Source organism: Camelus bactrianus, chromosome 20, assembly GCF_048773025.1.
Source record: "Camelus bactrianus isolate YW-2024 breed Bactrian camel chromosome 20, ASM4877302v1, whole genome shotgun sequence".
Lineage (NCBI taxonomy): Eukaryota > Metazoa > Chordata > Mammalia > Artiodactyla > Camelidae > Camelus > Camelus bactrianus.
Genome location: NC_133558.1, coordinates 23,555,969 through 23,573,923, shown reverse-complemented (window position 1 = coordinate 23,573,923; position 17,955 = coordinate 23,555,969). Strand labels below are relative to the sequence as shown.

Here is a 17,955-nt window from a genome sequence, read left to right as displayed (position 1 = left end):
CTATTCATAACATTTCTAAATCTCATAGTTTTCCTCCCATATGTCCCCAAACCCGTAATAATTTAGCAAATAAGAGACCTCTGTTAGTAAGTTATTTCCACTGGGTTCTCCTTTCCCCCACACTTGCTGTCTTCCTCAGAGAACTCTGGCAGACCGATGAGATGAATGCTTCTTAGAGAACTCTTGCTACATTTCTCCCCAAGTATGACTTTCCATTATGGCTCTACCTCCTGTAACTGTGGCCCTGGGCAGGTTCCTAAGTCTGTACCTCAACTTCCTCACTTGTAAGAGAGAGTAGTAACTACTAACCACAGAGCTGATGTAAGGAATAAATGCGACAATACACTTAAAGTGCTTAGTACAACGCACAGCACATAGCACTCGATCAGTGTTAACTATCGCTATTCCCAAACCACAGATCTGCAAAGCACTTTTACAAATCTAATCTCATTTGATACTGGAGCAACCCCAGGAGAGAGACTGTAATTATCCTCATTTCACTGCTGAAAAACAAAAATAAACTTTAGAAAGGTTAGCAACTTGCCCTAATCACAATTCTAGCCAGGAGGCAAAGATAGACTCCAAGTCTAGGTCCTTTGATTCCCATATTCTTTTCATCCAATCACACTGCTTCCCCCAAATCATCTAGCCTTTCTTCTATTACTGATTCTAGAAGTTCTTCCTTCTATTGCTTGTCAGAAATCAAAGAGAAAACCAGCAGTTTCCAGGGTCACTGCTGCTCCAGTTCTTATCAAATAGGAGTTATGGTGGTAATGAGAGACTACTGTGATACATTGTAATCAACTGTACTTCAATAAAAACAGGATCTTGTGATAGAGTGGTTATATTTTTCCATAAATAAAAATAACACTGGTTCTTTACTGCTTATAAAAAGCAATATATACTCAATGAAAAAAAAATTTCAGTCAATACAGAAAGATATAAATACTTCAAAAATCAACAAAGTTATGGTAAAATCTTTGCACACCTCTGTGGGCATCTACTCCATTATGTCCTTGGAATAAACTCCCAGAAGTAAAATTGTTATGGAAAAAGATAATTAAATTTTGATATGTACTGCCAGACTGTCCCCTATAAATATACCAATTTACACTCCTTCTGGCAGCATGGAGCATCCATTCTCCAGAACTCTTGCTAACATTCAGTGTTTCAATCTTTCTTATCTTTGCTATTTGGATAAATGAAATATGACAGCTCAGCTTGATGTGATCATTTAAAAAGTCATGGGGTGGGAAAAGACAGACTAGGAGTTCGTAATTTGTTCATACTGACAGGCATATGTAGAATAGATAAACAAGATTATACTAACTACCATTCTCTTTTTGATTCACTGAAATGACACACTGTACTGCTTTTGGAATTCTTTACATTATTTTTTGCCTCAACTGTCTAACTCTTTACTTGCATCTGACCTGTGCCTTTTCATTTTTCCCTCAGGAACAAACCATACCTTCCCCCTCTCCTGCCAAGCTGTCTTTTTTAGCTCTTTTACTCCAGCAGAAAAGAAAGAAAGGAAGGAAGGAAGGAGAAAGAAAGAAACAATAATTCTGCACTAGGGTAGTATATGTTCATTATTCCTGGTAGAAAATACAAAAAAGATAAAAATCACCCATAATTCGGGGGAGAACATAGCTCAGTAGTAGTGTCCGTGAGTAGCATGCACAAAGTCCTGGGTTCAATCCCCAGTACCTCCATTAAAATAAAAATCTAATTCCCCCCACAAAAAAAAGTTAAAAAAAAAAACACCAAAAAACACCTGTAATTCTTCTTCCAAACTTTTCTAAGCATAGATAAATATATTATTCCTTTTAGTTTTCTTTTTTACAATTTTGAAATTCTGCTGTAAATACTACTGTACTGTATTCTCAACATACTATGAACTTGGCTATATGTCATTAATCATACTCTTACACCATCTCCAAGGTACACAATATTTTATTGTATGGTTGTACCAAATTTTACTCAATTGATTTCAGTGTTTTTTTAATTTTACATTTAATCTTTAACCCATATGGAATTTATTTTGGCATACAGCACAGTATAGATCTAAAAAGAAACCATCATCAAAACATAAAGACAACCTACGGAATGGGAGAAAATATTTGCAAATGATGCAAATGACAAGGACTTAATTTCCAAAATCTATAAACAGCTCATACAACTTAACAACAACAATAAAAAACCCAATCCAAAAAATGGGCAGAAGACCTAAACAAGCAATTCTTCAGTGAAGACACACAAATGGCCAATAGGCACATGAAAAAATGCTCAATATCACTAACTATCAGAGAAATGCAAATTGCAAATCAAAACTACAATGAGGTATCACACCAGTCAGAATGGCCATCATTCAAAAGTCCACAAAGAATAAATGCTGGAGAGGGTGTGGAGAAAAGGGAACCCTCCTACACTACTCGTGGGAATGTAGTTTGGTGCAGCCATTATGGAAGACAGTATAGAGATTGCTCAAAAAGTTAAAAATAGATTTACCATATGATTCAGCAATCCCACTCCTTGGCATATATCAAAAGGGAACTCTTAATTCAAAAAGATACATATACTTCAATGTTCATAGCATAAAGAAGTCATAGTATATTTATACAATGGAATACTACTCAGCCATAAAAAAGAATAAAATAATGCCATTTGCAGTAACATGGATGGACCTGGAGACTGTCATTCTAAGTGAAGTAAGCCAGAAAGAGAAAGAAAAATACCATATATCACTTATATGTGGAATCTTAAAAAAAAAAGACACAAATGAACTTATTTACAAAACAGAGAGACTCAGACATAAAAACTCATGGTTACCAAGGGGGAATAGGGGTGGGAAGGGATAAAATGGGAGTTTGAGGTTTGCAGATACTACTACATGTAAAATAGATAAACAAGTTTATACTGTATAGCACAGACAACTATATTCAGTATCTTGTAATAATCTGTAATGGAAAATAATCTGAAATATATATATATATAACTGAATCACTTTGCTGTACACCTGAAACTGACAATATTGCAAATCAGCTAAACTTCAATTAAAAAGTAAAATAAAAGTAAATACAAATTAAAAAAAATAAAGTTAGGCGCAGTTTTAACATCCTGCGTTTGTCTGTTTCCACGTGATTAGACACAAGTTAAATTTCCTTAAACAAGAATATGTATATATACAGATGGCAGCTGTGTGCTTCCAATTGCCATCACATCACAGACACAACCCCAGGTTACTCCAATATAGGGGATAAGTTTGATAACTTGGTTAAAGTGGTGACTATAGGTCTCTCACTGTAAAGAGAGACAGAATACCCTGTCTCTCAAGAACTTTTCACCCAGCGGTTTCAGCATCTATTAATGATTCTTGCCTGAATCAATTATTACATTTGCAATCACAAAAATGACTTTCTTATTTTATCATTCCTCCTACATTTATTGTCTAGCATTCTTCTGTGAAGTAGAAATACTTCACTCCCACGTTGTTTTCCTTTTTAAATATCATTATGAACTCGAAGATTTGTTTTAACCTAGTGTATTACAATCCATTACCATCACTTTTTTCAAATTGTCCCAAATGTGGCTAATGGGGTTCCCTTCAACTCTTCATCTGTGTCATTTAAACACAATTCTATTGGCTTTTGAGGCTACTTCCTGTACAAGATTTTTCCAAGCTCACCTTTCACCATCTCTGCCCTAGACCTGGAATCAGCCATTTCTCCCTGGAAACTCTGTTCCTTTAAGTGGACAAAGGCACTTAGGATCTGAGCACTAGGGTTCTTCATAGCTACTGGGGTGTCATTGCTTAGGTCACTTCAGTAGGCAAAGTTGGGGATTTTTTTTTAAACATCCATGAGTTTATGTAGCTATTTTCAACTCAAATTCAACACTATGGTTTTTCTTTTTTCTTTTTTTTTTTAAATGGAGGTACTGGGGATTGAACCCAGGACCTTGTGCATGCCAAGCATGGACTCTACCAATGAGCTATTCCCACCCATCTAGGTATTTTATATTAGTACTGTATCTTTTCCCTCATATTGAAAATCTTCCTCCATAAACTAGTTTAAAATTATAACATCAATAATACTAACAATAAAGAGTTAAAAAGAACTTACAATCTAGTGTTTGAGAATGCAAAACACAAGAGTTATATAATACAGAAAATTGATATTTTAGAATCAGAAGAGACCTTAGTGATTATTTTGTCCTGTGGTTCTCAAATGTAGCTGAAAATCAGAATCACCTAGGGGAACTTGTTAAAAACATATTCTTGGGCCCCATTCCGCAGAGATTCTGATTTAGTAGATCAAGAGTGGGATCCAAGAATGTGAATTTTTAAAAAACTCCTTAGCTGATCCTGTGGACTGGCTATGTTTGGGAACAACTTATCTAGTATATCCTTTCATTTCATGAATGAGAGATTGAATCATAACAATATTCTTTTTTAGAATATTCTACCAGATTATAATCTTAGAGTAGGGAGGCCTTTTTAATCAAGACCAAAATCTCAAAAGCTAAAAAAGAGAAAGGCAAATCTGACTATAAAAAGACTTTCAAATTTTTTATGGCAAAGGATCCTATAAAGAAAAACAAACTTGAAAATTTGTATTTGCAACAGGCTACAAAGATTTATGATCACAATACTCACTGAAGGCTTACTGAAAATGCATGAAAACTAACCCAGCAGAAAAATGGGCAAAGGATGGAAAAAAGAGGCAAATACCCAAAAAAGAGCTTGGTGAAACTATACTGATAGGCTACAAAATAGAACTTAAGGCAAAAAACTACATAAGTTGGGCAAAGCATAACATTTGAAGATATAAGTTGTCAGAACCACTTCTCTTCCTTATTTCTACTTTGAAAGAAAGCCTTAACAAGAGATGCAAGAGAGAAGAGGGCATTCCAATTCCATGGAAAAGCTGAAATGCCTCTGATTCCACATCCCTCCTCCTTCCTTCTCTATGAATTGCTAAGGCCAGGTTTATAGGCTGGCAGATAAAAGCACAAGGACAGTAGTGACAAGATTGTAATTGCTCGGATATACATTCCTGTCTTCTCCACATGACACTCCTAACTTACTGCTGTTAGTATCTTTTCGTCAATATAACTTATGTCCAAGAACACCACAGAAAAGACATTACAGTGACTTGGATTTAAATTAAGACTTAAGATTTTCCATTCAATTTATCACTGTCTAAAGACCCTTAAACAGTTTCCTTTACAACTTTATCAATCAAATTACCTAATTTAAAAAATTATTAAACAAAAAGAACAATAACTCTTTTACTCACTTAGTTTAAAATATAAAACAAGACAATATTGTTGAATCTATTACTATCCTAAGTTTGATATTTCCATCAAACATTTTAAACTATACTTATAATCTTAATATATTTCTTATTCTAGCACTTGAATTTTCTACCAAGCAAATCTTTAAGTACTCAAAACAAAACTCTAGTAAATCCTAAAGAATTAAACTCATAAATCTGGTATATCTCAAGAAGTTCTTAAATATTGCAACACTCTCAAACAGCAAAGTTTTCTTACATCCTTAAACCAATAATCAAACCAAAACGTAATTACTCAAGAACACAGTTTACATTAGAATTACAAATTAATCAGTTGAGATTCTTCAATATGTCAAATGACCACAAACATCCCATCTTAACTTAAACTTTAGTGATTTAACATATATCGTGCACTACATCCTATTCTAAGTATTTTATAAATGTTACTTAATACTCAGAAAAAACTTCATGAAGTAGGTGGTATTTTACCCCCATTTATAGATGAGGAAACTGAGGAAGAGGTTAAGGAAAGTTCCCACAGTCACATAGTTAATAAACAGTGGAGCCAGGCTTCAAGTACTGAGGCAAAAGAACACACATCGAAAATTCTGCAGACAATCCAAAATCACTGTATCAGAAGATGGTTCAAGGACCATCAATTTGTGTCAAAAGTTTTCACTGATTCTTAGCAAAAATGAGGACAATATAAATAATGCAGCACACACACTATTATCACAGTTCTAAGACATCGGACATTGACTAAGACATCATCAATCTAATAACAGCATTTTAGGAATAAGTAGCACTGTCATATTAAATGTATACGTGATTTTAAGATAAATCCTATTTCAAAAATATTAAAAAGGTGAATTGAAGAATTATGATAGATGTTAGTATAATGCTTTCTTGGTACTTAAATTGTATCTTTACTGCTTTTTTGATGTTAAATGTCTTTTCTTTTATAAAATAATGGTGACAGAAAATGATAGCCAGAATTTTTTTTTAATGTCCTAAAATGCTGGTAACTTTATGATGGGTTCCCAATGCCCCACAATTTTATAATCATAAATTTCCAAAAACAAATCTGGAACCCAATCACCTTCTAGGACTAGAAAAACATTTCTTCTACCAGTTCAGTCCAGTCTACCTAAAAATATCCCAAAATAAGTCTCCTGCTTAGCTCACCGTAGGAGCAATGGACAGCAATCAGACAGCAATTCCTGGGGGAAAATTTTTTTTCTCGTGCTGAGCTGAAGTCTGCCTTCCTTCCCTGCACCCACCATGACTTCCATGCACTGGTTAAGTCCTGTCCCCTGGAATAATTCAACCATCTGAATGGGACAGGTGAAACAGGAAAAAAATCTGTTTGAAGGCATTAGACAACTAGTAAGGTAGCCAAGACTCAAAAGACTGAATCTTCAGAGAAGCTGTGATGGTCAGTTTCATATGTCAACCTGGCGAGGCTACTGTCCTGGTTATCCAACCAAACACTAAGCCAGGTGTTACTGTGAAAGTATTCGGTAGATGTGATTAAAGTCTATAATCATTTTAGTTTAAGGAAGGGAGATTATCCTAGATAATCTGGGTAGAACTGATCCACTCAATTGAAAGGCTTTAAGAGCAGAACTGAAGTTTCTCTGAGGAGGAAGAAATCTGACTGTGGAATGCAGCTTCGACTCCTGCCCAAGAGTCCCAGCCTGCCCTTCCTGCTGGCCTAGTCCAGTCTCCACAATCCTATATGCCAACTCCCTGCAACAAGTATCTTAATGTATGTGTGTGTGTTTACCCACAAGTAGACAGATGATCTACATTATTCTGATGATATGTAAATTCTACACAGAAACATAATCCATAATTAAAACCTTCCCTTAAGGATTTCCTGACCAAATGACTTGACCAGCAAATCCTTCCACACTTTTAAGAAAGAAATTACATCAACCTTATGCAGCCTCTTCCAGAGAAGAGAAAAAGAGGGAATATATCCAAATTACATAAGACCAGCATAACACTGACCCAAAACTTGACATAGTCATTACCAAAAAGGATTACAGGCCACTTTTTCTCATGAGCATAAACTAAAAGTCCTAAACAAATTATTAAAAAAAATCAAATTCAGATACATTGAAAAGGATACTACATTAGGACAAAGATTAGCTTAACATTCTAAAATCAATTAATGTAATTCACTACGTTAAAAGACTAAAAAAATGTTTTAGAATAATTGAAATAGCAAGAAAGAGTACTGCTAAACTAGGTTTAAAAAAGGCAGGTTAAAACAATATAGTCATAGAAAAAAGACTGAAAATATTAATAATTATTCTCCCTTAATTACAGGCTCGTATGTGATCTTTTAAAAAAATTTTATTGAATATTCCAAAGTCTGTAAAATGAATGTATTATTACTCTTAAAACAAGAAAAAAGGAAAATGTAGCTCTAAAAACAGAACTCTTCAAGAAAATGCTGGATTTTTTTTTAAAGCTTAAAACAGTTTAAGAGAAATTTTTTAAAGTTTAAGAAAATTATATATTACTGCATCTATAACTATATACATATATATTACTAAAGAGATTTTGATATTTTTCCATCTAGATTAAAGGAGAAACATTAGAAATACCAGACAAATTAGGAATTTAGGTTAAATACAAGAAATAGCTTCTCAAGTAGATTATTCAATAGGATGACAGAATAATCCTGGTAGCTTTAAATCCAACACGACTTAATGCAAAGGTATGGTGTGCTTGTTTCTTAGGATACTCAACAGCAAGCATGGTTCCAAGGAACAGGTGGAAGGTAGGCTAGGTAAGCAGGCACAGGATGAAGGATGCCGTATGAGTCCCAGCGCACAAGGCATTCAACAGTAAAGGCAACGGAACATTCAGATTACCTGGCATATAATTCTCTAAACAGACTGTTATTAGGTAAATTAAATTGTGTTCCCTCAAAATTCACATGAAGTCTGTTAACCTAAATCCTCAGAATGTGACTAAAAACAGGGTCTTTAAAGAGGTGATTAAGATTAGGGCCCCCTAATCCAATACAGCTGGTGTCCTTTTAAGTAGAGGAGACCAGGACACAGGCAGGGAGGGAAGACCCACCATGTCAAGACACAGGTAGAAGGCAGCCAACTACAAGAAAGGAGAGAGGCCTCAGAAACCAACCCTGACAAAACCTTGAACTTGGACTTCCAGCCTCCAGAATTGGAAATTTTCTGTTGTTTGAGTCACACAGTTTGTGATACTTTTTTATGGCAGTCCTAGCAAACTAATACACAGATACAACTGCAAAAATTAAATTTCACCCTGTCCCACCAAAAAGAGATTTATGGCAAACATGTGTAAGGATTTTTATAGTTTTAAGGTATAGACTGATCTTTATATAAATGTAAATTGTTAACTGTTTTATTCTAAGGAAGGTGAACTTTCTTTAATAATCTTAACCCAAATGTGTCACAGATCTTTCCACTATATTCCAGTGTTTTTCAAAACCTTAGTAAGGCCCTTCCTGTGTTATAGTAAGAACAGAGATAAAGTTTACTTTATATCTACACTTATCATAAAAGCCTTAATATTTCAACACTGGAAAGGACAATCTGAATCTAAAGAAAACAGTACCTTAAATGAAAATATTTTAAAAAACAATTAACCACCAGCATCTCCTGAGAACTTATAATGGTCAGGAACAGTTCTAAAAATTGTTACATGAATTAACTCAATCCTAATAACCCTCTAGAGATACCATTACCATCTCTATTTCAGAGACACAGAAACTGATGAATATCTGAGCTAGTAAATGAAGGAGCTGGGATTCAAACCCAGGAAAAACTGGCTCCAAAGCTCACATTCTTAACCACCACCGAATGACGTATAATGAGGCACTATTAAGCATAAATCCTAATGGCTTTGGAGTCAGTTTAAGTTTGAACACTTGCTCTGCCACTTACTAGGTGTATGACTTTGGGCAAGCTTATGCTCTTTGTGTCTTAGATTCCTTGGCTATAAAATGGAAACAATAAATGACACAATAGATGTAAAAACATTTAGCAGTGTCTGATGCATAACAATGTCTACTAATTAAGTCCTTACTATTTCTAATTCAACTTTCATGAATATACAAGAACAATCCAAGAATGTCTAATTTGGGGACTCTAAGCAAAAAACAGCAAAAGGTCCTCTTCTTTCACCCGTCCTTCTTCCTACTATTCTGGAAATGCCTATACTGTTCAGTAATCTCATTTCCCATAAGATAAGTATATTGAGTCAGATTAGTAGGTAGATCAGTCTTACATTCTGTCTCCCACAGATATACCTAATAACTTTGGTAAGGACAGTAGTACAGTTATGTGACAACTTCAAAAGATTCTGGACATTGCTCAAACATCTAATATTTAATAAAAATTCACCAATATTCTTATCTTAACCTTTACTGAATTTTTTTAAAAAGCTGAGTTCATAACATCTCTTGGGATTACAAGATAACTATTTGCTCTTTCATGTTCTTTTATTACTTATTTCAAGCTTCAGAGTTTCCTACTTTAGTATTCCCACTCTTTTTTATGTGGTTAGATCACATTCTCCTTCAGTCTTCATTTTTTCCAGATAATACTGCTTTTGTACTCATGTGAAAGTCTCCCCATTTTCTTCATCTACTTACAACTGAATTTCTCTAAACCTCTTCCATTTTTGAAGCATTTTTCTTGAGATGATTTTAATGGGAAAAACACTGGGCTAGGAGCCAGGAGTCCTTACTCTGTTCTCTGATTCCTGATCTGAAAGATGAGAGGACTGCACTAGATAAATTTGTAATAGGTTCCCTTATACCTCTAAGCCTCCTATTTCCATGACTCTGGGTCTTCCAACTAGAAATCATTCAATATTCCAATAATTTCCCTAAACTTTTTACTCCAAGTTAGCCAAGGAGGGGCAGGCATGTTCAGATTCAGGAGCAGAAGATAACACTGTAATTAGGAAGCCCAGGGCTACAGAATGAAAGATGTGACATTTTGTGAATCAACAGAAAAAGATTAATAAGAAAGAAATGAGACATTAAAAAAAAGAAAAAGAAACCAAAGACAGAAAAAGGTCAGAAATACACAACCCATCTCTAACCTCATCCCTACACATCTGCTTAAAGATACACTAAGAAACAGAAAAAGCTTTTGGCAGCAGAGGTTATCCAGCCCTCGAGGGAGTAACCCAGCTCTGCGCCATCTGTGCATTGTTGTTGCTAAAATGGCCTACTACAGTGCTCTGCACACAACAGGCATTACTGGGATACCTGATGACTGAATTAATGTTGAGATGGACTGAGAGCCCTCCTAAATGCTACCGGTACTGCTACATACCAGTAAATCTGAGAGCTCAAGGCTATGGGAATTACATGGCATTGGCTGCCCTGGTTGTAAGGAGGAGACTGAATTAGTTGGGGGTGGAGGGGGGAAGATTTGGCCTAACTGTATTGCTTACATGCTGATGATGCTGCAAGCAGCTCCCAGAAGGTAAAAAGGACATATTGATAGGCATGGACTATCTTTAAGGCAGTATCAGAGTATGTATGAAAGTATTTCCTACTCTGGTGTCAGAGTCCAAGAAAAACACTGTCTTTCCTAAAATTTCCTTCCAGGGATGTCAGACCTTCTTGGCTTATGATTGGTTGGGGAAGCAGAAGAGAGTAAATCAACAATGGGATAAGAAAGGCAGTTCTAAAAATTCTCAGGCCAGCCCTATGGTGGTTTTTCTCAAAATGTGGTTCCTGCATCAACAATGACAGACCAAGGGAGAGGATGCTTGCTTAAAATGCAGTCAGGGACCCACCGTTGATCTCTGGAATCAAATTTATGGGAGTGGTACTGGCATTTTTAATTTTATTTATTTTTTAATTGAAATACAGTCAATTACAATGTGTCTATCTCTATCTCTTAAAAAAAAAAAAAGGTACTGGCATTTTTAAGGAGCAAACTTACATGTTTGAGAACTACTCTCCCAGAATTTTTTGGGGGGGGGGTAAGGGTGAGGAGGAGTTGAGGGTGAAGATCTTTGACTTAATTCATCACATTCAACTGCCGTAACTACAACGCTTTGTTTTGGAGACCATTAAAAAAACCAAAATTTCTCAGGTAACAGCTGCAGCTTGTTTAACAGCTACCAGGGGGCACAATTAAAGGGCCTGGAAAATGCATTTTCATAAACAGTTCCTTACAACCTTATCCTGTTAGTTTGTTCACTGGTTTCTTGTTTAAAAATAAACCAGTTCAATCCAGGAATTTTCAAAAAGAATCACCAACTCCAAAATAGAAGTTTTGGTTTTTTTTTTAAATAGTGCAGAACTAGTTTTGTAAATCTTAAGAAACTGTCTTGGTATAAAAAGTAAGGTTTTATTTAAAAGAAAATTACCGGTTCAGGCTCCCCCAGCACTTCTGCAGTCAGAGGCACTGATGAAAGCTACTAATTTGTGGGTGGCAGAGAAGCAAGATTTTGAAGCAGGGGTACAAAGAGCGAGCAAAATGCACTGTCTGCTCCAGACAGAGGTTGGGAGGAAGTCGGACCAACTACCTAATTTTTAATGAATTCAATTAATTGCCAGAAAAAAACGCGCCTGCAAAGGTTTTATCAATAAGCACGCCATCATCTCACTTCTGTTGGGATAAAAACACCAAAGGACTGCAGAAAACAGTCAAGTTTATACTTGAGCTGTCCCCACGACTGTGTTGACCATTTCCACATAAGGCGATCTCCCTTCTTCCTCGGATTATCAGGCTTTATCTTCGGCACGAAAACGGGCGCCGGGAATCTAGCTGCCAACGTTTTCCCTCGGGATGACTGTAGCACCGCGGCCTTTCAACTGGAGGTCCGACCCGACGGGCGGCCGCCCGAGCGGCGTCTTGAGGAGACCCGCCCCCTGCCCCTGGATACAAAGGCACCTTTTGGGGCCAGTCCCGCTGCCACACTCGCCCTGTGGGTCTCCGCGTCGCACTCGTCCCGCGCCGCCACTTACCTAACGCTCTCGGCCCGGCTCTCGCGCTCGGAGCCCGAATCTGCCCGGGAAGCGCACGCACACCGCACCGCGAGCAGCAGCTACGGGGACTGGCGGTGCCTGAGCGGCGCGCACCCCCCGGCCCCGGCCCGCGCGGCCACACGTCTGAGTCATCCGGCGCTTCATAATAAGAGTCCTCCTCGGCGCGCGGGGCACGCTGGGAAGGCCGGGCTCGGGCCCGCCCCCTGGGCCGCACGCTGCGGGGTGTCCCCTTTCCTTCCTGTCACGCCCCACGGTCCGAAGGAGGACAGTTCCACGCCTGCGCAGCCAGGATATATCGATTTCTGAGCTGCGGGTACCCTCTTTCAATTATTAAAAGTATAAGACAGAAAAGTTAGTAGTTATCTGAATTGTGAAATAAGCTCGCGCAGCCCTGGGACAGCTAATGCTTTAAGAAAATTGTGGAGCCCTGATCTTTCCATACATTTGGGGGAAGAATGTCTTAAGAATAATGGACCTTAAACACGTTTTGCTTGGCAGCCCCTATCCTGGATGTGCATTCTGACCGAAAGGGGTGGGGGTGGGGGAATAAAACACACATTTTTCTTAAATCATGAGTTTAGTGAAACTACATACTATATAGCAAGGTTGAATTGCTAATTTTTAATTAACTGGAAGAAAATTGCTATTTCTGATGTTCCTGCAAGACAAGTCTTGAAACAAATTCTTCCTTTCTGGAAAGGTTTTTCTCTGCAGATTTCTAAAATACAAAAACCTGGCCCCAAGGCTGGAGAATTAGGCTAACTACTGTGTCTTTTAATTAGTAGTTAAGACTAAAAGGCTCTGTTTTTGTCTAAAATTTCATATAATGAATAGCATATCAGACCTGGTACTTTTTTTTGGGTAGACATCAGGGAGGAGTATGAGATATGTATAGTCACAGAAAGCACAGATATATGCTTTTTATCATTTTATTTCTAATTTAATGCATCTCCAAAACCTGAATCTCTCAGCTATTTGTATCTGCAGCTGAAACCTGCATGATGAAACCTAGTGTCAAACTGGCCCACCTGGAATTTTCAGTTGTCATAATAGCCAATGCAAAAGGCAATGCATTTCATTTGATTGTGTTAAGTCTCCTTAAGTATAACATCTATACCAGTCAATATTACAAAGCAGTTTTCTCAATATTTTACATGATTCCAGCTTCTCAACAGCTGTGTGTGAAAGGAAAATCAAAATGGAGTGGGTACTGATAAGAGAGCTCTCTAAAATGGTGCCAGGAGGCCCTTAAGAAGTGTTTAGACGCCTGCTCAGTCTGGATAGAACCTGACCTTTTGACCTGGTGAAGTCATTCAGAACATCTGCCAGAAACTCTTGATTGTCTCTACTTATTAGACCCTTACCCTAAAACAAACTCATCATTCCTTAAGGACAAATATTTGTGACTCATGTCAAAGTCAATCACAGTTCTTGGCAGGCAACTTTTTCACAACCTCATGGCTTTTTGTCTTTATAAGACCCTTACTCTTTTTCTTCCCAGGAACACTCCTTCGGGGTTACCCAAACCTGAGTCTCCCAAATTGCAATTCTTAAGACCCCAAATAAACTCTTTTCTTATTTGCAGCCTCCTGCATTATTTTTTGGTTGACACCTGGGAGATAGATTTTGTTACTCAGATTGACAAGTAAGGAAAACAAGACATAAACAAATACAGTACCTAAGGTCATTAAACTACTAAGTGGTGCTGGTGGGCTGAGAACTCAGATGATCTGATCGTAATGTTCTTGTTCGACGTTCCTTGAGTGATGGCAATTCCACCTAACTGCTTCCACGTGAACTCCAGAGCACTTCTAGGAGGCACTTTAGATGTCTTCAGCTGTTGACACCAACCAAATAACTTAAGGTTGACTCTATCTTAGAATGAAAATATTTTAAAATAGCTATTATCAGTTATCATATAAAAAATGAATTATCCTTTCTACATACTGTATCATATGTAGTAAATACAAAAAGAACCTCCAAATCCCAAGATTTTTGAACTTTCTCAAAATAATTAATTTGCAAAAACAATTTTTTACACTAAATGCTTTAGATTGTATGATCTCTAGATCACTGCAGGCATATCAAATGGGACTTTTTGAAAGAATAATCACTTTTATTTGGAAGTCCAAAATTGTGCTCAAATATAGATGTAAATAATTAATTTCTGACTTTTTAGAGGGGGTCAGAACCCTGCATACTGACCCAAAATAGATTCAGAAGAATCTTTTTTTACTTCACTTCCGACAATTCACCTTCATTAACAATCTCTTCAGGAAAGTCACAGAGGCTTACGACCAACAGGAAATAAAGACTGGACCTTGAATACCAGAGAAGCAAGAATTTTAAACTTCTAGTGGCTGGAATCTGCTGCTAAGTCTTTATTGATACACGTCTGCTTTACATTCAACTACAGTATATCCTTTAGTTCCATGTGGAGATGTTTCATCTGCAAATTCAACAAACATGAAGCCACAGTCCAAAGGTATAGGACCCCAAGGGAATTAGGCAGGTGATGATGACAGGATCTCTCCTTTAAAGGAACTTTAAAAAATTAAGTTTGGTTATTTGGGTAACCAAACAGGAGATAAAGGGAAGTGAATATACATCAAAATATTCTGCTTCTAAGTAAAAAAGAATGATAGACTATCCCAATTTTGCAACCCCCTGTGAATTAATAGATAAAGGCATTATGCACCAATAGTTCCTGAGATCATAAAAAGAGAACTAAACAGCGTGTGCCTCCTGAAGGAAGACCACACCATCACCTAAAACGCTGCTAAGGGATAGAATCTAAATCTGATCTAGACTTGAGATCCAGATGCCAGTTTGTAGGAAACATAGGGAACAGAGCACCATGCTCATGCAATCTACAACGTCCTGACTAAGGGAGACTCTACAGGTCAAAAGGCCTCTGTCCTTCAAGAGATAAATTGTAAAGTTAAAAAAAAAGACTTAAAAGATATCTCAATTTTTAAAAATATGTGTGTATGTGTGTGTGGGAAGAATACACTGTCTAGGGGAGAACATTTGGCGGGTAAAACTATTAAAGCAAAAAGGAAGTGAAAGTACTTACTGTACAAGTGACTTATTAGGTGGTGGTGGTGGTGGTGCTAAACAGTTGTGGTTGGGAAGGGTCACATGGAAGGAGCTTCCAAGGGTAGGTAGCTAAGTTCTGTTTCTTGACCTAGTGGTGATTACAAGGGTGCTTGCCTTAGAATAACTGATTAAGGAAAACATTTTCTTTAAGTTGTCTTCTGGTTCCGTGTTTTATTTTATGATAAAAAAAATTTTTAAAGATAAAGTTTGGAGCTAGAGGCCAGTCCTACCCAAGAGCTGAAACATATTTTCTCTACAATGAGCTATTTGAAATTCACTTGGTTCCCTGGGGCAATATTAAGGTTAAATTAAATGGAAAAATAAATGCCTTAAAAAAACTTCTGAAAGATATTCCACTTTGTAATATAATTTCGGGATTTTATTTAGATATTCTTTTTTTAGAAGTTAATGTCAAGTAGGTAAGTAGAGTATATTCTGAGTGTTAGAGAAAAGGAGTAAAGTGGAATGATGAAAGATAAGGAGACCAGAAAAATTTTTTGAAGCTTAATCGTTAAATTCCAATAATGGTCAGGAAAGTAATTCATTAACATTTCCCACTGAAATTTTCTTGAGGGCAGTAACTCCCTCCCTTTTCCCCTCATGTGTCAGGGCAATTCATCTCAGAATTCTGTGACTTTTTAAAAGTACGAAGAATAAACTATTCAGCTTGAGATTCAAGAATCAAATAAACCTCTGTAAAATAGAAGTCTTGTGCAGTCAGAATGGAGGAGTCAAAAAATGTAGAAGAACGTTACCCTGGGCTACAGCAGAGGCTGTGTGTAAACTGATAATATGTTTCTCTCTCTTTACTCCTGCTACCAGTTGACAGACACTGACCTTCCAACCCCACCACCATCTCTGACTGCTCACATTGCCTCTGTTTACCAGCACACAAGTCTCATTCTTGAATCCAATACTGAGAATATTGGAAGTTTTTTTTTAAACCTTATATGGGTTTTAAATAAATTGCATTTGAAAAAGAAAACAAATAGACAAGCCCCCAAATACACATTCTTCAAACTAGAATTTGAACCAGTGACATTCACAAAATAGATTCCAATCACCCACTGAGTTACCACAGAAAACCATGAGGTTCTTTCACTTTGCCCAAATCACATCTCCTCCTTTCCCCAAACTTTCAATAACTGAAAAAACCGACAAAATCTGTTTACCAAAGCCTGCGTCCTGGCCCCTTATCTCCGCTCTCTGAGAACCTTGACAATGAAAAACAAGCAGATAAATAAGATAAATAATGAAAACTAGGCAAATTCAGAAAGGTTTCTTCTGCTTGTCAACAAGGAGCCTAAACAAAGTGTTCTCCTTGCTTATTTGGAGCTGTGATGTCTACTTGGAAATAAGTCAGTGTTTGTGAACGTACAAAGTACATGAAAAGGAAGTATAAAAACATAAAGTGACATCAGATTCATAAGGCAGTACGATGTGGTGAAAAAAAAAAACTGGAAAAAGAGCCAGATGACCTTGGTTTGAGGCCATTCCACCAGTTACCAACTGAGCAAGTCACCCCGAAGCTTGGGTTTGTAAGTCATGATAACTGACTTACCTATGCCATGAGGTTGTTGGAAGAAAACATTATCAAAATATATGCAAAAGTATTTTATAACATCAAAGCACTAGAAAATTTTAAGGTGTTATTAGTATTAATGTTATACACGCACTCCATCCAAACCAATATTCTCTTTAAAAGGAATACCTAAAGACTTTCTTGTGAGATAAAATTACCCTCATTAATGTTATCTGTAAATTGTCTGCATATCAAAATATACTGGTTTTTTTAACATTTATGATGCAGTTTGAATGAAAATAAAAACATGTTACAGTGACATAATATTTTCAATATTTTCTCCTTTTATCTGTAGTCGTTGATAATAATAGTTACTATTATAAAGAGAATTTAACATATTTTCTTAAGGGAATATTTAGTTCTCCATCAAATATGTTCTTTTCTTAGTGCCTTTTTTTTTTTTAATGGTAAAGTAAGTAAACTGCCCTCATAGATTCTAATTCTTAAAAGGTTGCCAAACACACACACACACACACACACACTCTCTCTCTCTCTCTCTCTCTCTCTCTCTCTCTCTCTCTCCTAGGCTGGATCTGGAAGGAATTATAAGGAATTACTAAGTCCTTCCTTAGCCCCTTTTGATTTTTAATCACATGATGTAATCTATGAACAAGGTTGAAGAGAGAAATTTCAGGAAGTTCCTCTTCTTGCTCTGCATCTCTGTATAGCACTTAACCCATTAGTTCAGCTAGTAATTTCAGTTGTTCTTGTTTTTTATTTATTGTAAAAGGAGGTAGGCCCGTAAGATGCTGAAAATTAGTAGATGTTCAGCCTTGGGGTGGAATCATATACTTAGTAATTGACTTTGAGAAGGACTCAGGTGAGAGAAGGCTGAACAGGCATTAAGGAGATCTGGCATCTGGTTCTTTCGGTTAGCCATTACCTTTCTGCCTCATTTATTTTCATCTAAAAATTAGAAAGTATGGACTCAATGATAGCTGCCATTTGTTGACTGCCTTCCAAAT

At 36.8% G+C, this 17,955-nt stretch overlaps 2 protein-coding genes across 5 annotated transcripts in view; one reads left to right on the top strand and one right to left on the bottom strand.

Annotated features, from left to right (window-relative positions):
- KCTD20 (potassium channel tetramerization domain containing 20) overlaps positions 1-12,459 on the bottom strand; it is a 30,763-nt gene extending 18,304 nt beyond the window's left edge. For 2 of the 3 annotated variants that reach the window (XR_012501109.1, XM_074348577.1), the window contains exon 1: positions 12,289-12,457. The gene's annotated coding sequence lies outside the window, so the exon portion shown is untranslated. Of the gene's footprint in view, positions 1-12,288 lie in introns of all 3 variants that reach the window. The other variant, XM_074348578.1, reaches the window with a different exon arrangement.
- Positions 1-17,955, top strand: part of STK38 (serine/threonine kinase 38) — a 96,221-nt gene that overhangs the window by 58,818 nt on the left and 19,448 nt on the right. The gene's annotated exons all lie outside the window — the stretch shown is intronic.